The sequence below is a fragment of the Lycium barbarum genome, chromosome 7, assembly GCF_019175385.1.
Source record: "Lycium barbarum isolate Lr01 chromosome 7, ASM1917538v2, whole genome shotgun sequence".
Taxonomy (NCBI): domain Eukaryota; kingdom Viridiplantae; phylum Streptophyta; class Magnoliopsida; order Solanales; family Solanaceae; genus Lycium; species Lycium barbarum.
In genome coordinates, this window is record NC_083343.1 from 95754205 (window position 1) to 95780617 (window position 26413).

General features: G+C 39.2%; 1 pseudogene; it reads right to left on the reverse strand.

Moving 5' to 3' along the window:
• Positions 1-25043, reverse strand: part of LOC132601623 (ribulose bisphosphate carboxylase large chain-like) — a 46526-nt pseudogene extending 21483 nt beyond the window's left edge.
• Between the last annotated feature and the right edge of the window lie 1370 nt (positions 25044-26413).

Genomic DNA, 26413 nt, shown 5'->3' on the forward strand with positions numbered 1-26413 from the left:
CACTGTTCACCTCAGCACAGATTTTCAATTCATTAAATATGGGGACCAAGACTTGTTTTATTTCATTTCTACATTACACCACTTCTCTCTAGAATCATCTCTCTACATTAATTTCATAAGTTTTCAAGGATTATAAGTCACCAACAACATAAACAAGTGAATCAAGTGTAAGCAAGCCATTAAATACCATTCAAGTCAAGAAATGCAAATGGAGAAAAACTAGGGTTTTGCTCAAAGTGAAGTATTATCAACCAAAGCTTGTTCCTACATCATCTAAGGTAAGATTCATGATATTTATATGTTGGTTAACGTATTGGGGAGTTGAAATACTTGGATGATAGAAGTATATACTAAAATGGTCAATGGAAGGTAAAATGAGGAATGTGGATAATGTGAATGACTAATGGCTATTGTTATAATATTAATGAAGGTAGAAACTTGAGCATCGAAGGAGTATGCGCAAGTGTAGAATAGTTCGACGAAGAGGTATGTGAGGCTAACCCTTCTTTCATAAGGCATGGTTCTTGGCCAAATTCCTAAGTCCTCTACATGAGTATGTTGTCTCTAAATGATCAATATTCCGAGCTCACAAGCTCACGATCCTTGATATGTACTATGATTATACTATGTTCCTCGTATGACGAGTAAGCCTATAAGGTAGATGTGACGATAGTAATGACGATGAGAGTAATTGGGACTAGAAATGCTTACGAGCTATTATATGTATATATGTGTGCCTACTAAGGGCTATGATAAGACTCCGAGCTTATGATGCCGGGTAAGAATATATGTATATGAATATGTATAAAGTATGTATATGATTACGTAACGCGCGCGCACTTCTACAGAAGGTACGGATAACCCTGATGCCTTGGTAGGGCCAGGTATGTATGATCTTGAGCCTTGGTTGGCCAAGTATGTATGAAACACCGATCCTACGAGGTCGGGTATGTTATGAAAATACTATATATATGATATGTCTATGTATAAAATATGAATATGAATGTGATAAGACTATGTACACATGATACGTATTAGAAATGAGAAGTCCCTATGGAAAAGCAAGTATGTACCATGATGATGATAATAATGTCTCTCTTTCTATGCTATTTCATATGTTGCTTATTATGCCTCTATATCGATGTTGCTCACGCTTTACGTACTCAGTACATTCTTCGTACTGACGTCCTTTTGTTTGTGGACGCTGCGTCATGCCCGCAGGTGCACCGGGAGACAGACTTGATCCATAGCTGCTTATTCAGAGATTGCATAGCAGAGCTCCATTTCTTCGGAGCCAGAGCTTTTGGGTACTCACTCTTTTGTGTACATAATTATGGGCATAGCAGGGTCCTGTCCCGCTCATATGATGTGTCATACTCTTAGAGGCTCGTAGTCATGTGTATGTGGGTAGAGATATTTGGCCATGTCGGCCTATGGAAAAGCAAGTATGTACTTATGATGTGGCATAGATGCCTATGATGTGTTAAATGATGATGGTCGTCTAATGGGATTAATATGATTAAAATGCATGAATTTATTTACAGTTCTCTTAGATGTTATGTTATGTACGATAAGGGGTGCCCGGGTGGGGTAGCTCCGGGTGCTCATCGCGGCCCCCTAGCCGGGTCGTGACAGAAGGGTGCGATGAGGCTTGGGAAGTAGGGCAAGTAGCTCCAGATTCATTGGGCCATTTGAGATTCTCAAGTGTGTGAGGGAGGTAGCTTATGAGTTGGCTTTACCTCCGAGCTTATTAGGAATTCATCCGGTATTTCTCATTTCGATGTTGAAGAGGTATCATGGCCATGGTTCGTACATAATCCGTTGGGATTCGATTTTGATAGATGAGAACTTGACGTATGAGGAAGTGCCTATTGCGATCTTAGATATAGACGTCCCTAAGTTGAGTTTGAAGTAAATAGCCTCTGTAAAGGTTTAGTGGAAGAATCGCCTAGTTGAGGAAGCTACTCGGGAAACATAGTCAGATATACGTAGGAAGTGCCCTTAGCTTTTCGCCGAGACAGGTACCTTCTCCTAGATTCCTCAACCTTGTCTGTTCGAGGACGAACGGTGTTTTAATTGGTATCTGGTGTAACGACCCTCCCGGTCGTTATGGAAAATATAGGATCACCTACGAAATAGAACCCTCCCAAGGGTAGAACGGGCTAACAGAAACTTGAATATATAAGTCTAAGGATTGAAAACTTGGATTTTTTGTGATTATTGCTTGGCCTGTGTATGATTATTATTTGTTTGTGTTTAGTCCATTAGGGGTGATGTAGGAAATTAGAACTCCATCGGGAATTTCAAGGCCACGGGTAAGTCTATATGGTGTTTTTATATCAATGTACATGTTTTGTGTATGTGTTTGTGAGGCCTCGGATGAAGTGTTAGGTGGTAGAGTTAAAAAAATGTGAAATTAGTGAGCTTACTGGCTCAGTGGCACTGCTGCAGCGAGGTATGTATCGTTACGGCCCTCTCGCCGCCGCGGATATCTGAGGATATAGAATGTCCGCTATGGCGGGCACTGGACCGCTGTAGCGGGACCAGGCTTGCCACAACAAAGGGACAGTTTTGTTATGGTCCGCGACGGCGGGTACTTGCCTGCTATAGCGGGACCGCTGCAACGATGGTTGTACCGCCGCAACAGTCGACGGGGACAGAATCTCAATTTTAAACACTTAGTTTTGAATTCTTTACTCATAAAACTCCAAAATAGTTCCCAACAAGCACCTAGGGCGAAATTCTAAGCTAGGGAAAGAATATCTTGAGTCAACCATTCCTTCCATCATTACGCTTTCATCTCTATGATTATCATCCTTTTTATGGGTCTACAATGGTGAATTAGGAATAGTAAACCTAGAACATAATACACATTCAATAGTTGGTGGGTTTTGATTATTATTGTGTGTTTATCATCTAATGGCTTGGGTTATCACTCTTTAATCAAGACTTGAACCATTAGATACATGAACTAAGTGAATTGAGACTTAGGGTTTCATAAAAATCGTAGCTTGACCATGGGAACTGCTTGTAATAGATGATTTGATTAAATAGCCCTGTAAATTGATAGTTCGTGGTTGTTAAGGCCAATCATTAGATTGATTCCACCTAGAAATCATTCACCCATTAGAATGGGGGAAAAGAGAAGGGTGTTCTTTAAACTGATTTTGTGGCTAGAGTTATTGTGACTTATTTAGCATCTTAATTGCTAGATTTTGAACGTTCCGAGGCTTTATGGAAGAGAAAAGCTATAGTGGAGTAGTCTACATTGTTCCAGCTCTACAATTGAGGTAGGTTACGATCTACTTGAGTTAGACTTTGCTTAGTTGAATTTATGTGTTGTGAAATTGATAAGAGAAAGTATGTCTAGTCTTTAAGCATAATGTGTGTGATTGAAATTTCCCTATGCTATTAATTGAGTGATTATGTGGGCTTAGGTGCCACTATTGGATATGTTTGAACCCACAGGTTAATGATGTTGTGGCTAGAAGTTAATACGATCTTCTTAGTGAAATTGAGGTACAAAATGATCTCATTTGACCGGGGGGGGGGGGGGGGGGTAAGGATGAGACCTAGATATGAACAAGTATATTTGACCAGAGGTGAGTATGTGGTCTAGTTGTAAGCTCGGGTCAGAGAAGTGAATCCAGTACGAGCGGTACATGGACGCCGTGGGTCCCCTGCAGGTCATGACTACTGGACAATGACACCAGTTAGCATGTGTGTATAGCGTGCATTTGGTCGTTGTTGGTAGACTTATTTTCTTTGTTTGCTTCCACTAACTTGAATTGGTATCATTGGGTGACTTGCTTGTTATTATTATTGGTTGACTTGTTGTTAGGCTATTTGATTATGTGTTGCTGACAGGTCTGTCTATTTTATTGATTTTATGATTCATGCATAATACTAATTTTAGTCGGCCTATGATATCTACTGGTACATAGTGTTTGTACTGATACTACCTTGCTGCATTCTTTTGAGTGCAGATTATGATCCAGAGACTACTACCCAACCTCATATTTAGCGTTAAGGCCATTTGCTAACATATTGAGGGTGAACTTTTATCAATGCCACGCTGCCCAAAGATGTTATACCCCATATATTTACACGTCGAATTATCCGCAAGAAAAATCGAATCGAGTTAAAGGCGGAATTATTTTTGGACACGAAATGAGAGCTTTTGATTTTCGACTTTAATTATCATATAAATTGTTATAAATTTTATTTAGTGTAAAAATATTATTGGAGATAAGGACTAATTAATTACGATTAAATTTTTAAGTAAGGGGTTAGTGGTTAAAAAACAAATTAAGGGGCTGCCACGTGGCACCAATTGAGCAATGGTTAGTGGCAGCCATGTGTCCACATGGGCAGCAACACATATAAGGAATTGGATGACTTGATAAAATGTACACTTCGTCTCCACTATTCCATATTTAATGAAAGGAAAAAAAAATGTGTATGGAGCTTATGGCCATGGCTGCTACGGCCATGGCAGTTTATAAAATAAAAATGTGAGTTTTCTTGATTTAAATCAATTCCGAGGTGATTTACAAGTTCAAGGAGGTAATAGCAACGTTGGATATTGGATCAGTGAAGAAGAAATTGCGAAATTGGAGCAATTAAGAGTAGAAATTCCTCCGAGAAAAATTTGGTAAGATTTTCATATTTTATGGTGTATTTATGTTAATGGTGTTGTTTTGGAAGGATTAAAATTGGATTGGACGAAATTGGAAGAAGAAAATTGCATGAAATTGATGTTATAGCAAATTGTGGGCTGAAATGAATTTTAAAAAAAAGTTGTGGGGCTGTTAAGAATATTATGGGCTGAGTTGTGAGAATTTTATGTGTATGTCGTTGTTGTTGGTATTTCTGTGTCGACAGGAGGACAATTGGAAATTCGGGATAGGCGAATATGTAGGGGAAGTTCTGCCCAATTTTCGTTAAGTTCCTAACTAATAGGAAACCCTAAATAAGAATATATAAGTTGAAATATAGGTTCTATAAGAAATGGGATATAGATTTGTGAACTAAAAAATATGATTACTAACGATAACATTACCCTTGTATTAAATAGGCTAAAAGAGCGACAAAGCGAACGGTTTTGCGATTAGTCGTCAACAGGTATGTAAAGTTGTCCCTTCTTTCTTTTGGCATGTCTTAGACTTAAGTGATGACTGATATGAACTTTGGGGTAATTCCATTCATAAGCTTTGAGTGATATTTATGATTCTTATTCACTTCTTGAAATTACAATTCTCAAGTGATTGAGCCTCCCTTTTCAGTTTTCTGTACGTTGGATAATAGTCGATGTCTATCCGTTCCTATTCTGGGGAACTCTATGATAACTAATGTTAGGATTTCTATAAGGTTCATCATACTATATTGACATATGACTATGATTCCTAAGGCTCTTAATATACTTTATGATGACATTCGAAGGATGTTGATGTGGTACCGAGTGACATTCGAAAGATATTTGATACGACTATTGTCTCGATTTTCAAATGATAACTCGTGTTGATTATTCCAGTGAGTCTCTGAAAATGTTTTAATTTGCATATAGTTGCTCACTACTCTGCTCGTGCGTGCCTCAATATGTCTTTCACTGAGTCCCGGGCCAGGACATGTTTTCGTGCACAGATCCACTGCATTATTCACCGAGTTCCTCACTAGAGGGCCGGGACACGTTATATGTATATGTATATGATGATATGATGACATGATGATATGATGATATGGGGACAGCGGCCAGGATGGCATATGATGATTTTATTCACCGAGTCCCTCACTAGAGGGCCGGGACACGTTATATGTACATGTATATGATGATTCTATCTACCGAGTCCCTCACTAGAGGGCCGGGACACGTTATATATGCATATGTATAGGATGATTATCTAGTTATGTCATTAAGTCCTATAATGATCTGGGTATGATGTTGACACGTATGATTATGTTCAAAGGTAAGCCTTGTGGTTTTCTGGTTATTGTACTGGTTTCTACACTCCTTGTTTCAGTATGAGTCTATTTACTACATTCTATGCTTTACATGCTCAGTACATATTCCGTACTGACCCCCTTTCTTCGGGGGGCTGCGTTTCATGCCCGCAGGTACAGACGCTCACTTTGGTGATCCGCCAGCATAGGATATCTATTCAGCTATCTTGGAGTGCTCCCTTGTTCCGGAGCCTAGCTTTGTGGTGCAGATCCTCTTTGTTATATATATGTGTTTGTTCAGGGTACAACGGGGCCCTGTCCCGTCATATGATATTGTCATTACTCTTAGAGGTCTGTAGACACATGTGTGGGTCTGTATATAGTTGCTGCTTAGTTGTGTGGATGTGACTTATGTTTTGGGGCGTACCCATTCGTAGTGGCAGCCTTGTCGGCTTGCGTATATATATGTTTTGGGCTGTTGTGTGTAGTGGCAGCCTTGTCGGCTTGCGTAGATATATATATGTATGCGTTTTGAAAGCCGTGTGCTATGGTAAGCCTTGTTGGTTCGTGTATGATAGGGGCGTTTCCCCTATATTGTGATAGCCTTGCCGGCTTATATGCGATATTATCTGTTTAAAGTTGTAACTCCTCAAGAGACAGGTTGCTATGATGCGTATATATGTGACAGTATTGGGACGACGTCCTGCTTTTGTATATATATATATATATATATATATATATATATATAAGTTCTCTATTATGTTAATTGCGAACGATTATAGTAACAGGTGTATACGAGTGTCCAGCTCGGGCACTAGTCACGGCCTACGGGGTTGGGTCGTGACAAAAGTGGTATCAGAGCAGTTCGTCCTTGGAGTGTCTACAGACCGTGTCTAGTAGAGTCTTGTTTATCGGTGTGTTGTGCACCACATCTATAAACAGGAAGCTACCGAACATTTAGGATGTTACCTTTCTTTCATATCTAAGATCGTGCAATAGAGCCCAGACATAGAAAATGAAATTCCTTATACTAACATTTGATTTCAGCTGAAGAACGACATTGACAGAAGAAAGCGACTGAAGATATTGGAGGTTACACAGTATACAGGTAAGAATATTGAAATATGATTGAGATGTAAAGTTGGAAAAATGAAAGAGAAGGTAGATAGGAAGGTATAGCAGGATGGATCATTAAGGAATCAGGTACGTCTCGAGATGCGATATGACAGGTAAGTCTCGACACCTTTACACCCTCATTTGAAATTGGGAGCCCTGTACGATATGATATATGTGTATATATGTTGGCCCTGTGAGGCATTGTTGGTATTTCCTGCGTGCAGGTTCTGGGATAGTAAGAAGTACAGAGGAAACTCTGCCCAAATTTTCCCAGAAATAGGAAAAATAAGGGAATGAGATAAATTCATAATATGTTTGGAGGGTTGATACCGACAAGGTAAATTTATTATGTTGGACTAAAGCTTTAAGAAATACCCCCACGTCATCCATAAGAGGCATCATTCTTATTTGGGGGACCTTGTTTTGAAGAAGCGTATACGAGCAGCAGAGTTTGGAATTCATTTGAATGGACCAGAATACCTTTCAGCCATATTTTTGCCTTATGAAAAGGCTCACGTTGAAGGGCGAAAATGTCCAGCAATTAAGTTTCCTTTTATTGGAAGAGTACAAGCATACAACAAGTAGTTGGTGAACTAAATGGTTCGCTCACGACCCCAGGACAAATATGGAGGTAAACTATGCGAATCAAGCACTAAGGAGTCCTATGGTTCTAGTTTTCTTCTGCTGGTGGTTGGAGGATGTTTCATAGTAACCTTTTATTAGTTTTTAATCAACTAATTGAAGATAGAATTTGTGGAAGGAAAACTTAAACTTGTGAGCTGTTATGGATCATGTGTTCCACGTGTGGTTGATGAAACGCTAGGACAATTTGGAAGGGCTTGTAATACTAAGGGGTGATTTTGAAAAAAGGTGGCAAATTTCAACAAGACATTTTATTGAAGTATCGGGTGAACTGAGAAGTAGGAGATTCTGTTATAGCAAGGCAAGTGTATAGAGATTGTTCGGTGATCATACACAGTCGTTGCACCAAGGCAGATCTGATAGAGCTAGGTATGACTGAATTTGATGTTATTATGGATATGGATTGGTTAGCTTCTTGTTATACTAACGTTGATGGTAGAGGTAAGATAGTCCGATTTCAGTTTCCAAGAGAGTCACTTATAGAGTGGATAAGAAATATAACATCGCCGAGGGGTAGGTTTATTTCATACCTCAAGGCAAAGAGGATGGTCAGAAAAGGTTATATTGAAATATCGACTGAGCTGATAAGCAGGGATAAGTCACGGTGAGTTTACAATTAAAAGGAATAGTAGTATGATTAAGATAAAAGTACGGAGGAGGAAGAGTTATGACAAGTCATGAAAGTATTGATAAGACAGCTGGTGAGATGTTAAAGGATAAGATTGATCAGAAGGGGTGAAGGGTTAAAGTACGCCTAATCTACAGAGTGTAATTAAAATATAGTAAGCATCGTGAATAGGATTAAAAAGTGATACGTTATAGGATGGATTACGAACAGGATGTAATGTGAACACCATAAGGATTGCCATAGAAATGAGTTAAGCCTAGCAAGGAAGTAGCTAAAGAATACGATGTGATTAGTGTGAAACGGAAAAGCAAATGTAGAACGAACAAGAAAGACTTGCAAAGTTCATTAGGGAAAGTCCAGAATAAAAGTCAAGTGGTAACGAAAGTGAAATCGAGCACAGGAAGAGAAGGAGTTAATAGCAAGAGGAAGATAAGCAGAAAGCGAGTGGGATTATAGTAGAGCGATGCGTTATGACATGTATGGCTTGGAAAAATGAGTAATACAAGTGACAGAACTGTGAAAGACCACCCTAAAGGAAGATGAGCAACAAGACAGGATGAATGCCAGAAATGACTGGTATGATAAGAACAAATAGGGATGAGCAGAATATATTCTAAAAACAAGAAAGGGATTATGTAGAAGTAGTGTTTTCCGAAAGATATAGGGGTACCATGAGATTGCTCATGCACAAATAAAAGATGGACATAGACTGGAAAAATGGAAGGGATACTAAAGGAAGCACCTAAGACAGACGTAACTAATTGGGTATGAGTATAGGACAAAAGGGAAATATATAGCTATGAACTTAAGGTGTAGTATGACGAGAAGGTGATAAGACAAGACCACTAGTAAGACAAATTCAACATGATTTTGAGCAAGTTAGAAGTTAGCATTGGGTATACGATAAGGATAAAATAGCATGAGGCATAAAGAAGTACTACGGGTATGTGACCTCACCTCAGAATTGGTGAAATCCTTAAACGATAAGGATTGCGGATTTGCAAAGCAACTGATGTACTGTAAATATATTAGAAGAAATAGACGATATCCGTTGAGATAAAGATGGTGTCTAAGAAAGCTTGGACATTTATCACCAGAATATAAGTCCTACCGAATGGAGAATTTGAAACAACTATAAGCACTAGCTAATCATTGATCAGAATAAATGGAATGTGGATTTGGATAAATTGCTACATTAATTATATTACTCGAGTACCAACCATCAGATAAGATTTTGTACTATATATCGAGAGTTCTCGTCGCCTCGTGATTGTGTTGGAGCTTCATACATGGGTAAACTAAATTATAGATGATATAAAGGAAGACATGGATATGGTGATATGAATTTGAAAATTCGAAATGGAGACATAGCGTAGAATATAAATAGATAATGGTGTGGGTACACCCTAAAGGGGGGAAGCGGATGAAAGAAATGCAAATATAAGATGAAATCAACTGACACTGCAACACGATTAATGTGAAAACTTAAACTTTAAGTGAGATCCCATGTTGAAACAAGTTGGTAAGATCTGAAAGCCAACAATAAACGGATAGAAGCCAAGATGGTATTTGAGACAGTTCTGAGAATTATTGGTAAAGACCTTGGATAATATGACATCAGAAGGTGGATGTTTATAAAAAGGAAGAATACGACAAGAGAACAGTAACAAGTAACTTACGAGATATTATAAAGGATAGCAAGGCTATACTGGGTTAGAGGTTACGATGTTAGCAATGGAGTTATTGGCTAATGATGTTGTGACCTATAACTAGCAAAGGAAAAAGGATAGGAAATCTCTCCTGTAGTAGGATACGAGAAAACCAAATGGTAAATACAGGAAGGGAAAAGAGTATGGCGAAATAGACAGTAAGTGAGTGAGAGTACAATAAGGTATGTCGAGCAGGATAAGTCGGGAGAATGAATGACTATAACTAAGATTGGATGCACTTGTACAAATTGTACAAGAATAATTATGCAACCTACGAATACTTGTATACTAAGAACGAGGCCAAGTGAGCACTTGAAAGAAGAGTAAGAATTCAGTAACAACAATATGGTTGTGATATTTTGGATTCCTCAAAGAAAGGTATAAGATGGTTTGAGGCAAAACTACAGAGATATAATTAGTACTGAGGGCAAAAGCCGTAGTTGAGCCTTTATATCAATTGAAAGATATGAGAGAAGAATATAGGGTCAGCATAAAGACCAGAAGGCAACGCTAAGGTATTCTCTGGACTGATTTGAGCACCTACACATACCCGTGTAAAGATTGCAATAAGATACGTGATAGGAGGACTAAGAGCAAGTTAGAGTAAAGGGTAAATAACAGAGTTTGAGTCAAAAAAATAGAGAAATAACACGAGATAATATGCCTAAAGTATTGCGAGCTAGGGTAAAGGGAATTACGAAATGATCTAATCAAGACAACCAGCACAAGTGGGTTACTGGTTACTGGGTGATAGTAAAATTATAATAGGAGGGGACCCTAGCACTATTTGATAGCCAACCCTAAAGATCGGGATCGAGAAATAAAAGCAAATGGTACTTAAAGACCTTTAAAAAGAAAGTCAGAGAGTGACATATGATGTTGAGGATTTCAGAATACGGACAGTCACTGCAGAATAAGGCAAGGATAATGGAGTACAAAATGTTACCCTCTGGGAAGTTTCGTTTTACTCACAGAACCTGTGAAAGGTCCACAAGTTACCAGAAGCTTGCAGTGCTCCAGGAGTATTAAAGTATAGTGAACCGATGAGGGACGTCTGCGTATTATGAGATCTTGGTTAAAGATAAGGAGGTGGAGTGAAGTGAACGATACGTTATCTTAAGGAAATAACAACAGAACAGAAAGAGTCGAATCATGACTACATGCACCATGAGTACAAGTCCGAATCAGTCGATGACAGTACAACTGAACAGTATGCAGATAAGAGAGGCAGTAACATTCAGCAAAGGAGATCGCAATACAACTGACAACGGACTGCGAAGTAGAGAGGATAGTAAAGATAATGACGTCGAATTATTACCTCGGAAAGCAACAGAAAGAGGAGGTATTGCAGGAATGACTATCTAGAGGCCTGGAATGCGTTATAATGAATTAGAACGAACCGACAAACGGAAGAGGTATGTGAAGGGTATAGTTAACTAAGAGAACACTTCAGAAAGTATTGGGAATTCAAGATCAGTTTAACATTCGAGGACGAATGTTTCAAAGGGGGGAAGGATGTTATACCCCATTTATTTACACGTCGAATTATCCGCAAGAAAAATCGAATCGAATTAAAGGCGGAATTATTTTTGGACACGAAATGAGAGCTTTTGATTTTCGACTTTAATAATCATATAAATTGTTATAAATTTTATTTAGTGTAAAAATATTATTGGAGATAAGGACTAATTAATTACGATTAAATTTTTAAGTAAGGGTTAGTGGTTAAAAAAAAAATTAAGGGGCTGCCACGTGGCACCAATTGAGCAATGGTTAGTGTCAGCCATGTGTCCACATGGGCAGCAACACATATAAGGAATTGGATGACTTGATAAAATGTACACTTCGTCTCCACTATTCCATATTTAATGAAAGGAAAAATAATGTGTATGGAGCTTATGGCCATGGCTGCTACGGCCATGGCAGTTTATAAAATAAAAATGTGATTTTTCTTGCTTTAAATCAATTCCGAGGTGATTTACAAGTTCAAGGAGGTAATAGCAACGTTGGATATTGGATTAGTGAAGAAGAAATTGCGAAATTGGAGCAATTAAGAGTAGAAATTCGTCCGAGAAAAATTTGGTAAGATTCTCATATGTTATGGTGTATTTATGTTAATGGTGTTGTAATGGAAGGATTAAAATTGGATTGGACGAAATTGGAAGAAGAAATTGCATGAAATTGATGTTATAGGAAATTGTGGGCTGAAATGAATTTAAAAAAAAAGTTGTGGGGCTGTTAGAAATATTATGGGCTGAGTTGTGAGAATTTTATGTGTATGTCGTTGTTTTTGGTATTTCTGTGTCGACAGGAGGACAATTGGAAATTCGGGATAGACGAATATATAGGGGAAGTGCTGCCCGATTTTCGTTTAGTCCCTAACTAATAGGAAACCCTAAATAAGAATATATAAGTTGAAATATAGGTTCTATAAGAAATGGGATATAGATTTGTGAACTAAAAAATATGATTACTAACGATAACATTACCCTTGTATTAAATAGGCTAAAAGAGCGACAAAGCGAACGGTTTTGCGATTAGTCGTCAACAGGTATGTAAAGCTGTCCCTTCTTTCTTTTGGCATGTCTTAGACTTAAGTGATGACTGATATGAACTTTGGGGTAATTCCATTCATAAGCTTTGAGTGATATTTATGATTCTTATTCACTTCTTGAAATTACAATTCTCAAGTGATTGAGCCTCCCTTTTCAGTTTTCTGTACGTTGGATAATAGTCGATGTCTATCCGTTCCTATTCTGGGGAACTCTATGATAACTAATGTTAGGATTTCTATAAGGTTCATCATACTATATTGACATATGACTATGATTCCTAAGGCTCTTAATATACTTTATGATGACATTCGAAGGATGTTGATGTGGTACCGAGTGACATTCGAAAGATATTTGATACGACTATTGTCTCGATTTTCAAATGATAACTCGTGTTGATTATTCCAGTGAGTCTTTGAAAATGTTTTAATTTGCATATAGTTGCTCACTATTCTTCTCGTGCGTGCCTCAATATGTCTTTCACTGAGTCCCGGGCCAGGACATGTTTTCATGCACAGATCCACTGCATTATTCACCGAGTCCCTCACTAGAGGGCCAGGACACGTTATATGTATATTTATATGATGATATGATGACATGATGACATGATGATATGATGATATGGGGACAGCAGCCAGGATGGCATAAGATGATTTTATTCACCGAGTCCCTCACTAGAGGGCCGGGACACGTTATATGTACATGTATATGATGATTCTATCTACCGAGTCCCTCACTAGAGGGCCGGGACACGTTATATATGCATATGTACAGGATGATTATCTAGTTATGTCATTAAGTCCTATAATGATCTGGGTATGATGTTGACACGTATGATTTATGTTCAAAGGTAAGCCTTGTGGTTTTCTGGTTATTGTACTGGTTTCTACACTCCTTGTTTCAGTATGAGTCTATTTACTACATTCCATGCTTTACATGCTCAGTACATATTCCGTACTGACCCCCTTTTTTCGGGGGGCTGCGTTTCATGCCCGCAGGTACAGACGCTCGCTTTGGTGATCCGCCAGCATAGGATATCTATTCAGCTATCTTAGAGTGCTCCCTTGTTCCGGAGCCTAGCTTTGTTGTGCAGATCCTCTTTGTTATATATATGTGTTTGTTCAGGGTACAACGGGGCCCTGTCCCGTCATATGATATTGTCATTACTCTTAGAGGTCTGTAGACACATGTGTGGGTCTGTATATAGTTGCTGCTTAGTTGTGTGGATGTGACTTATGTTTTGGGGCGTACCCATTCGTAGTGGCAGCCTTGTCGGCTTGCGTATATATATGTTTTGGGCTGTTGTGTGTAGTGGCAGCCTTGTCGGCTTGCGTAGATATATATATGTATGCGTTTTGAAAGCCGTGTGCTATGGTAAGCCTTGTTGGCTCGTGTATGATTGGGGCGTTTCCCCTATATTGTGATAGCCTTGCCGGCTTATGTGCGATATTATCTGTTGAAAGTTGTAACTCCTCAGGAGACAGGTTGCTATGATGCTTATATATGTGACAGTATTGGGACGACGTCCTACTTTTGTATATATATATATATATATATATATATATATATATATAAGTTCTCTATTATGTTAATTGTGAACGATTATAGTAACAGGTGTATACGAGTGTCCAGCTCGGGCACTGGTCACGGCCTACGGGGTTGGGTCGTGACAGAAGATCTTCTTCTTATTAATGTCTATTTCCATTCCAGACATTGATGGTTACTTTTTCACGACCCAACCCACCATGACCTGAACCCACCCTATAAATACTGCTGTAACCCATTAAATTTCATCAATTTTCACCATTTTCTCATCCTCTACATTTCTAGAGAGTCCTTGAAGAGCTCTTGAGAGTTATATAATTGCCCATAACCTTCCTTAACTTTCTATAATTTTTCCTAATCCTCCATAATACTCCATAACCCTCCATAATCTTCCACAACCTTTCCATATCATCAAGAGAGAGTATCTACATCAAAATCTCAAAGAAAATTCATGCAAGATAATTGTTCTTGTTTCTCTTCAAGGTGGTGATGAAAGGGGTGAATAAAGTGAAGTTCTTCCACTGTAAGGTATGTTTTTCCTATTATTATTTACATGATTGAGTTGATGTAACGGTTTAGCAATTCTTAAAAAGAAAAGAATCATGAGAGAATAATTATAAAGAGTTTAATTATAGTAGATGGTCAAGAGGTGAGCTTGAAAGAGAATTTTTGATTAGTTTGAGATTAAATAGAATATAATTATTTGATTATGCTATTATGGATGTTGTTATGGTAGGTTTGAAAATTGGAGAAACATCGTGTGGGATGTTTTATGGAATATATTGGTATTGATATTGTTGTTGATGCTGTTGGTATTGTCTGGGAGTTGTTTTTTTACTTGGAGGAGGTAAAGAATATAGGGGAGATGCTGCCCGAATTTCAGTAGATTCTAAAACGATTCCATTTGAATGCTTGAGACAAGTGTGTGATATTGAGCCTAATAATAATATGGATGGTTTACGTGTAGAGTTGCGAGCTTGGAAGAATAAACGTTGAACGACTACGGCGACCGAAAGGTATGTTAAGGCTCGTCCCTTTCTTTCAAAGGCATGATTCTTAAGCTAGGATTTCGTCTATATTTCTATGCCGTTCTTATTCCCAAAAGTAAGAATTCAAGATTTCGAAAGCTCTTATGATTTTAAATGAAAAATGTTCTATAATGACGGTGACGATGATGATGATTCTATTCTAGAAATTCTGAAGCTAAGATTTGAAAGCATTATGAAATTATCGAGCCATTCCATGAATCCCTTGATCTTACTTATTGTTGATGGTCTCACCTCATGTTACTCGTTCCTTCGAGGTGAGATATAGTGAAGATAATGATTTTATTTTCAATGCTATCTAAGTTCATAATTCTCGAGACTCCCATGACATCGTCGACTTCACCTTAAGATAGTTGATCTTCTAAGGAAGGATATAGTGATAATGATAATGCTATTTGATGATGTTGATTTGATTTATGTATTTTTATGTATGTATGTATATATATATATATATATATATATATATATATATATATATATATATATATATATATATATATATATATATATATATATATATATATATATATATATATATACATATGGGGTTATGAGCAAAAGGGTGAGGCGTTATATGCGCATAGCTACCTGATCAGTTGGTATATTATGATATCGTCCCGGACCCGGGATGCCCATACCCGGGATATATGGTTAAATGGATCTGGCCATTCGTTCCTCGGCACTATATATATGATATTTATGGATCGGGTCGTTCGTTCCGCGGCAAAATGATATGCTTTTGGATTGGGCTGCACGTTCTGCAGCAATTCTATTTTACGTATACATGTATGTGGAATGTTTTTCAAAGAAAGCTAAGCATGCATGGTATCCGCCTTATGAGGCAATTGGATATACAAATTATGATATCCATGAGCTATCTTTATGGTCCACCCAGAAATGATTATATGATGTATGTTTAGAGGTGCTCGTCGTGTTAGCTCTGGGTGCCCGTCATGGCCCTCTTGTTGGGTCGTGACAGAAAGAATAGCAATGGATTTCATGGTTGGTCTTCCGAAGATATTGGGAGAGTTTGATTCTATCTGGGTTATTATTTAAGGTTGACTAAGTCTGCTCACTTCGTTAAGATTCGGATAACTTATGACATAGAGAAATTAGTTAAGATATACATCCATGAAGTGGTTAGACTACATGGGATTCCTATCTCTATCGTGTCCGACAGGGGTACAACGGTCACATCTCAATTTTTGGAGCATCTGCATGAGGAATTAGGTACTAAGTTGGAACTTAGTACAAATTTCCACCCTTAGACTGACGGGAAGTCCGAGCAGACTATTCAGGTTCTTGCGGATACGCTTCGGGGCTGTGTGATAGACTTTGGCGGTCATTGGGATCAATTCTTACCATTGGCGAAGTTCGTATGTAATAATAGCTACCACTCAAGCATCGACATGGCTCCATTTAAGGTGTTGTATGAGAGGAAGTGTAGGTCTCCTATTGGGTGATTCGATACCTTTGAGGTATGACCTAGGAGTGCGGACATTCTGAGGGAGTCATTAGAGAAGGTGAAAATGATTCAAGCTAAGCTTCTGGCTACACGGAGTAGGTAGAAGGAGTACACAGATCGTAAGGTCCGAGATCTTGAGTTTGGAGAGGGAGAATAAGTATTGTTGAAATTCTCACTAATGAAGGGTGCGATGAGGCTTGGGAAGAAGGGCAAGTAGCCCGAGATTCATTGGGTCATTTGAGATTCTCAAGCATGTGAGGGAGATAGCTTATGAGTTGGCTTTACCTCCGATCTTATCAGGCATTCATCCGGTATTTCTAGTTTCGATGTTAAAGAGGTATCATGGCTATGGTTCGTACATAATCCATTGGGATTCGATTTTGATAGATCAGAACTTGACGTATGAGGAAGAACCTATTGTGATCTTAGATAGAGACGTCCATAAGTTGAGTTCGAAGTAAATAGCCTCCGTAAAGGTTCAGTGGAAGAATCGCCTAGTTGAGGAAGCTACTCGGGAAACATAGTCAGATATACGTAGCAAGTACCCTCAGCTTTTCGCCGAGACAGGTACCTTCTCCTAGATTCCTCAACCTTGTCCGTTCGAGGACGAATGGTGTTTTAATAGGTATCTGGTGTAACGACCCTCCCAGTCGTTATGGAAAATATAGGATCACCTACGAAATAGAACCCTCCCAAGGGTAGAACGGGCTAATAGAATCTTTAATGTATAAGTCTATAGATTGAAAACTTGGCTTGTTTGTGATTATTGCTTGGCCTGTGTATGATTATTATTTGTTTGTGTTTAGTCCAACGGGGGTGACGTAGGAAATTATAACTCCATCAGGAATTTCAAGGCCACGGGTAAGTCCGTATGGTGTTTTTATATCAATGTACATGTTTTGTGTATGTGTTTGTGAGGCCTCGGATGAAGTGTTGGGTGGTAGAGTTAAAAAAATGTGAAATTAGCGAGCTTACTGGCTCAGTGGCACTGCTGCAGCGGGGTATGTATCACTGCGGCCCTCTCGTCGCCGCGGTCATCTGAGGATATGGAGTGTCCACTATGGCGGGCACTGGACCGCTGTAGCGGGACCAGGCTCGCCACAACAGAAGGACAGTTTTGTTATGGTCCGCGACGGCGGGTACTTGCCTCCAATAGCAGGCCCGCTGCAACGACGGTTGGGCCGCCGCGGCAATCGACGGGGACAGAATCTCAATTTTAAACACTTAGTTTTGAATTCTTTATTCATAAAACTCCAAAATAGTTCGCAACAAGCACCTAGGGCGAAATTCTAAGATAGGGAGAAATTCTAAGCTAGGGTAAGAATATCTTGAGTCAACCATTCCTTCCATCATTACGCTTTCATCTCTATGATTATCATCCTTTTTATGGGTCTACAATGGTGAATTAGGAATAGTAAACCTAAAACTTAATAGATTTTCAATAGTTGGTGGGTTTTGATTATTATTGTGTGTTTATCATCTAATGGCTTGGGTTATCACTCTTTAATTAAGACTTGAACCATTAGATACATGAACTAAGTGAATTGAGACTTAGGGTTTCATAAAAATGGTAGCTTGACCATGGGAACTGCTTGTAATAGATTATTTGATTAAATAGCCTTGTAAATTGATAGTTCGTGGTTGTTAAGGCCAATCATTAGATTGATTCCACCTAGAAATCATTCACCCATTAGAATGGGGAAAAAGGGAAGGGTGTTTTTTAAACTGATTTTGTGGCTAGAGTTATTGTGACTTATTTAGCATCTTAATTGCTAGACTTTGAACGTTCCGAGGTTTTACGGAAGGGAAAGGCTATAGCGGAGTAGTCTGCATTGTTCCAACTCTACAATTGAGGTAGGTTACGGTCTACTTGAGTTAGACTTTGCTTAGTTGAATGTATGTGTTGCGAAATTTATAGGAGAAAGTATGTCTAGTCTTTAAGCATAATGTGTGTGATTGAAATTTCCATATGCTATTAATTGAGTGATTATGTGGGCTTAGGTGCCACTATTCGATATGTTGGAACCCACAGGTTAATGATGTTGTGGCTAGAAGTTAATACGATCTTCTTAGTGAAATTGAGGTACAAAATGATCTCATTTGACCGGGGGGTAAGGATGAGACCTAGATATGAACAAGCATATTTGACCGGAGGTGAGGATGTGGTCTAGTTGTAAGCTCGGGTCAGAGAAGTGAATCTAGTACGGGCGGTACATGGACACTCTGGGTCCCCTGTAGGTCATGACTACTAGGAAATGACACCAGTTAGCATGTGTGTACAACGTGCATTTGGTCGTTGTTGGTAGACTTATTTTCGTTCTTTGCTTCCATTAACTTGAATTACTAGCATTGGGTGACTTGCTTGTTATTATTATTGGTTGACTTCTTGTTAGGCTATTTGATTATGTGTTGCTGACTGGTCTGTCTGTTTTATTGATTTTATGACTCATGCATAATACTAATGTTAGTCAGCCTATGATAGCTACCGGTACATAGTGTTTGTACTGATTCTACCTTGCTGCATTCTTTTGAGTGCAGATTGTGATCTAGAGAGTGCTACCCGACCTCATATTTAGCGTTAAGGCCATTTGCTAACATATTGAGGATGAACTTCTATCAATGCCAGGCTGCCCGAAGATCTTCTTTTTATTAATGTCTATTTCCATTCCAGACATTGATGGTTATTTTGTCACGACCCAACCCGCCATGACCTGTACCCATACTAACTTCTAGTGGGCGAACCAACACACAAGTCATCTATTCATTCAGGTCCGAATTTATATTAACCAAATTAGTCAGTTATTACTCATTCAAGCAAAAAATTACCAAAATAAGTCATTCCATAAAAATACTGAAGTAAATGCGGAAGTTTTAACTAATACAAAAATCCCCAAAATTCGAAAGTCATCGTACGAGGAATCTAAACTAGAACACGTCTAAGAAATGAAATATGTCTAATAGATATCCATAATATCCAAAATAGGAAATAGACATCATATGAGAAAGATCTTCGGGCGTCTTGGCATGGATTAAAGCTCACCCTAAATCTGTCAGCAATGTCCTCAATGCTAGATGTGAGGGCGGGTAGCAATCTTTGTATCACAATTTGCACTCAAAGAATACAGCAAGGTAGTATCAGTACAAACACTATGTACTGGTAGATATCATAGGCCGACTAAGATTAGTATCATGCATATCTCATGAAATCAATAGAATAAACAAGCTAGCCAACAAATATGAAATAAATAAACTATGACAATTCAACCAAGGATAATCATCAATCAAATCACCCAAATTGACAGAATCAATCAATGGAAAACCATAACACAGAAATAAGTCTGCCACAATACCATACTCATTGTACACACATGCTAACTGATGTCATTGCTCAGTAGTCATGACTTGCAGAGGACCCATGGTGTCCATGTACCACTTGTTTCGGATACTCATTGAACCCGAGCATAAATCTCTGCTCGGGAAAGAACCTCAGACGCGGGCCATAACAATATATCTTATGTTTTCGAATTGAACCTTAGACCACGAACCCATAATCTAGGTCACATAGGTGCCTTTCCATATATCTGTACGTAACGATATTTCCTGCCCTCTTATTATCAATACTCACCTCATCATTTTGTCTCACAATATCGCCGAGAAGATTGTATTAACATCTCATCACAAACACATCAACTGTAGATTCAACACACATGAATGGTGGCACGAATCCTACACAATCAAATTCACATAGGAGTTCAACCACACAATATTATGCATGAAGACTAGACATTCTTTCTCCTAAAGAATTCACAACACATACAATCAACTAACCAAAGTCTAACTCAAGTAGACCGTAACCTACCTCAAACGTAGAGCTGGAATAACGTAAATCACTCCGCTATAAATTTTCCCTTCCTTAAAGCCTCGAAACGCTCAAAGTCTAGAAATAGAAAGCTCAATGAGTCACAAATACTCTAATCACAAATAGCAATTCAAGAATACCCTTCCCTTTACCCTATTCCAATGGGTGAATGATTTTCTAGGAGTAAAGCAACCTAACAAAGGCCTTAGTAATCACTAATCATTCATTTATAACAATATTACATCACATTCTACCTACAAGCAGTTTTCATGGTCAAGCTACCATTGTTATAGAACCCTAGGTCTCAATTTACTTAGATCATGGCTCTAAGGATGCACTTCATGATTAAGAGGAGTTAACCCAATCCATTAGACGATAAATAAGTGATAACAATCATGACCCATCAATTTTAGAAGGTTTATTAATTTTTAGGGTTTCTATTACAATTTCACCATTGATGACCCATGAAAGTGATGATAATCATGAAGATGATGCGGGATGATTAAAGGGAATGAATGAGACTTACCTCTCAAGAGTATTCTTGCCCTAGCTTGAAATTTCATCCTAGGTGCTTGTGGGGAACTGTGTTGGAGTTTTGTGAATAAAGAATGTAGGACTAAGTCTTTAAAAATCGGGCTACTGTTTTCCGTCGACCGCTGCGGTAGTCAAACCACCGCTGCAGCGATCCCGCTATAACGGCCAAAAGCCCGCTATAGAAGAATTCACCCACCACCATAGCGAGCCATCCACCGCTATGGAGGTATCGCCGTAGTGGGCCATCTCCCGCCACAGAGGCCACATGGAAAGTGGTTGATCGCTGGCGGCGATGAACACACCGCTACAGCGGTACCACCACAGCGATTAACCACCGCCGCAGTGGTGCCATTTGGGCAGTCAGCTCGACTTTTGCCCAATTTTTCCCTTTATCACCCAACATTTCATCCAAGGCCTCAAAAACACAGACCAAACATGCACATATGCATAAAAATGTCATACGAATCCACCCATGGCCTCAGAATTCTCAACGGAGTTCTAATTTCCTACGTCACCCCCCGATGGACATAGCAAAATTAAAAAATAATCCCAAATAAGTCAGGTGCACTCCCTGCTGAATGAAATGAATACTGGGGATGCTGCTGTCTCTGTCCTCTCCTGAACTCACCCACCATATCTAAACATCTAGCCCTCTTAACATAGCCCCAGTCACGCTCACGCTCTGTCCTCCGCTGGTGCTTACGATTCTCTAAATTCTGTGCATATGCCTGTATACAGGAAATATCCCTGCCCGGCTGTAATGCAGCAGTTGTACACTCATCTATCAAATGTGGCCCTAGACCAGCCACGAAATGATGAACTATGTCCTCTATCTCAGCCGCCTTGGCTGGGGCATATCGAGACAAAGAATCGAAGTGTACACAATACTCCTAAACACTCATTCTGCCCTGTTCAATACTCAAGAACTGACCTGCTAGGGCCCGTTGGACCTCTGGTGGTAAGTAATGGCGAATAAAAGCATCTAAAAACTCTCGCCCCATGGCTGGAGAGGCATTCTCTCCCCTAGACAGCATCCATGCCTGATACCATTGCACCACAACATCATGAAGTCTATACGAAGCCAACTCCACTGACGCAACCACATCAGTGTGCACACCCTCAGCGTCCTCTGCATGCTATCAATGAAGTCCTGAGGATCCATATTTTGCTTCAACATGGAAAACTCTGGAGGGTCTAACCCAAGAAAAGTCTTAACCCTCGCACTACTCGCTCGATCTTCCTGATCAACACCAACCCCCTGCCACTGATCGTGAGCGGCTACCAATCTAGTCAATAATTGTACAGCATCCTGCACATCCTATCCTGGTGCATCTAGCTGAGGAACTGGGGGAACTGGGGCAGGTGCTGGAGGCAGGGTATGTGAAGTCTGAGATGGGCTGTCACTCTGAGACTCACCTCGAGACCTAGTAGCCCGCTGCATACGGCTAGTGGCCTCACCAGCCACTCTCTTGCTCTTCTGGGCGGCTGTAGCTTTCTTGCGAGGCATCACTGAAATCGGAACAAATTATTAGAAAACGAACTCTTAACACATGACTCTATCGCACTATCTAGGAGAGAGAATGACACTTTCCTAAATGTCCTGTAGCCTCCTGTCTATAAGTGTGGTGCACAACACACCCATAAACAAGACTCTACTAGACACGGTCTGTAGACAACCCTAGGACGGAACTACTCTGATACTACTTCTGTCACGACCCAAACCGATGAGTCATGACGAGTGTCTGACCTCTAGCGACCAAACACCCTGTACTCATAACTGGACAATAAGGAACATCAAGGGCCCATAAGTAATTTGAACGGATCTCATATTGCCTTATAAAAGGGCGACACCGTGAACTCTGTACAATCTGTATGCATATATAAATAAACAAGTTGAAAGAACAGTGTAAGCCAACCGAGCTGCTACATATACTGTACACAAAAGAATGGAAGCCTACAAGGATACATCATCTAACACATACATACAACTGTCTACAGACCGCTACTGGAGTATCAATCTGTAGAAAGGACGGGGCCCTCCCGTCATACCCATATGCATATACATCTCAAAAGGGGCATACCAAAACTGACTACAGCTCCGAATCAAATGAAACGCACTGAACACTATTGGGACTGAGCTGGACCACCTGTCGGTCTACCTGAACCTGCGGGTATGAACGCATCCCCCCAAGCAATAGGGGAGTCAGTACAGATAATGTACTGAGTATGTAAGGCATAAGAGCAGCATATGTATCATGAATGGAATCTGAAACTCAAAAGTCAAACTGACTATCAGCGTGCATTTGTATGGACTAGTATCTGAAAGTATATGCATGAGTCTATATCTCTGACAATGCCTCTCTGGGCTCATAATATGCATGCTCTCAACAATAATCATGCTCATGTATATAAATATAGGTTATAGTGCTGAGGAATATTCAGCCCGATCCATATCCCATATAATAATGCCGAGGAACGTTCCCCGATCCATATATCGTCATCATCACTGTGCACCAACTGATCAGGTGGTAATGCGTATATAACGCCTATCCCTCTTCCATACCCCATATACATCTAATATTCGCGTATATAATGTCTTCTGGTCACGGGTTAATATGCATATAAATGTGAATGAATGTAATGCATGAATAAACTGTATACATAGAACTGGACCCACGAACAGAAGGAACAATCATCAACGGGGCACAGGAATATCAAAGACTAAAGTACTCCTAATGCTTCTAAGAGTAGAGTAATATGGAAGCTCGTTTACTCGCTTGTTGGTTCATATCATGGGATCATGTCAAAAGAAAGAAATGGTAGCCTTAACATAACTTATGTGCTTCTTAGGCTAGCTATACTACTATCTCGAACTAGACAAATCTACACACAAGACCAAGTACTAATTATTAGACTAGAACATACTCATATACCAACCTTAATCTAGTTTACAACTTTTGCAATTCGGGAAGCATCTCCTTTATAAGCTTAATTACCCCTCAATTCTAATCCAACCCAAACATCAACAACAATATCCACAATAACGATATCACTTCCTACATATCACCATACAATCAATTCTACTTCACATCATCCCTCAAAATAGCCCTCAAGTCCAACTTGACCCTTATTCACTTACAACTTCCATAACTATATTCTCTTCACTTAAAGCCACTAAAAATCTTGATAATTAACTTAAATACAAAGGTAATAATAATTTAAATACCTTGAGGGCTCTAAAATTCCAAGAATCTACTTCAACCCCAAATTCTCAAGCTTTATAACTTTAATGAAACCCTAGGAATAACCTTTTTCTTCACAAGCTCGGGTTTTATGGGCTCGGATCGTTACTAAAATTCCTCCAATGTAGTAGCAAGTGTTGGAAGCAAATATGTTAGGGCATTCTCTGATTTGGAGTTGAGAAAATGAGAAATAAAGTTGTAGGTCACATATATATATATATATATATATATATATATATATATATATATACAGAGAGAGAGAGAGAGAGAGAGAGAGGGTTCAAGAAAGTTCCAGTGGCGCGGTTTGACGAGCAGGTCGACGACCCGTCGACGTGTCGACGGTCTGTAGACTTGCTCCGTCGACCTGCGCCTGCAAAATAGAAGCTACAGATACATATTGATGGCATGCAATGACAGTCCGTCGACATGTCGGCAGCCCGTCGACGTTGACTGATGTCTGCATATTTTCCAAATCAGTTCGGATTGCGTCGATTCGATTTATTAAACTTCTAATCCTGTAAATTACTAGGAATACCTGTTGGTACCTTTGTGCTCAGGGTAAGACACTTGCTATCTCCAAAACTCGGGTATGGGTCTTTATTCCAAAGGCATACCCAACTAGGAAACCATAAGTTTTCCTACGATGAAAACGAGAAGTGTAACAGTATTGACTACCGTTAGTTGAATAAAGTCACCATTAAGAACAAGCATCCTCTCCCCAGAATAGGTGACCAATTTAACCAACTTCTGAGCGCCCAGTGTCATTTCAAAAATTGACCTTTGATCATGCTACCATCATTTAAAGTTTAAGAAAGTTGATATTCCGAAGACCGCCTTCAGAACTCGTTATGGACACTTTGAATTCCTTGTCATGTCCTTCAGATTAGCGAACGCACCACCAGTTTTCATGGACCTTATGAATAGGGTTTTTAAGCCTTATCTCGATTTATTCGTCATTATCTTTATTGATGACATTTTAATGTATTCTCGTAGTGAAGCTGATCATGCTGAACATCTCAGAATAGTGTTATAGACAGTTAAGGATCGCGAGCCTTTCACAAAATTTTCAGAGTGTGAGTTTAAGTCAGTGGCTTTCTTAGGCCATGTGATTTCAGGTGAAGGTGTTAAGGTTGATTTTCAAATAATTGATCCTGTTGAGAATTGGCCTAGACCCATCTCTACATCAGATATAAGAAGTTTCTTGGGTCTAGCAGGCTATTACAGACGTTTTGTAGAGGTATTTTCCTCTATCTCAGCCCTATTGAGTAAGTTGACTCAGAAGAGGGTCAAATTTTAGTGGTCAGATGCAGAAGAGTTGAAGAAGAGGCTAACTTCTACTCAAGTTTTGACGCTACCAGAAGGAACCGAAGAATTCGTAGTTTATTGTGGTACCTTGGGAGTTGGTCTTTGATGTGTCTTAATGCAGCATGGTCAGCTTGTTTCTTATGCATCTAGACAGCTTAAGGCTCACGAAAAGAATTATCCTACTCATGATTTAGAGTTGGTAGCTGTGGTTTTTGCACTTAAAATATGGCATCATTATTTATATGGAGTGCACGTAGATATTTTCACTGAACACAAAAGCCTACAGTATATTTTCAAGCAGTGTGAATTGAACTTTAAATAGAGAAGATGACTTGAATTATTGAAAGACTGCAATGTAGATATTCTCTATCATCTAGGGAAGGCGAATGTTGTAGTTGATGCTCTCAGTCGGCATTCCAGGGATGTTTAGCTCATGTTGAGGAAGATAAAAGAATTATGATTTCAAATAAATTCACCATTTAGCCAGTCTAGGAGTTCGACTATTGGACTTCGAGAATGGTGGTGCTGTTGTTCAGAACAGAGCTCATTCTTCCTTAGTCGTTGAAGATAAAGAAAAGTAGTTTAATGAACCCTATTTTTTGCAGCTGAAAGAGGGGATTCACAATCATAAAATAATATCTTTTGAACAAGAGGGAGATGCCGGCACTCTGAGATACCGAGGCAGATTATGTGCTCCAGATATGGATAGACTCGGAGAGCAAATTATGTCAGAAGCTCACCATTCCATGTATTCCGTTTACCTAGGTTTCACAAAAATGTTCCATGATCTTAAGAAGATTTATTACTGGAATGATATGAAAAAGAATATA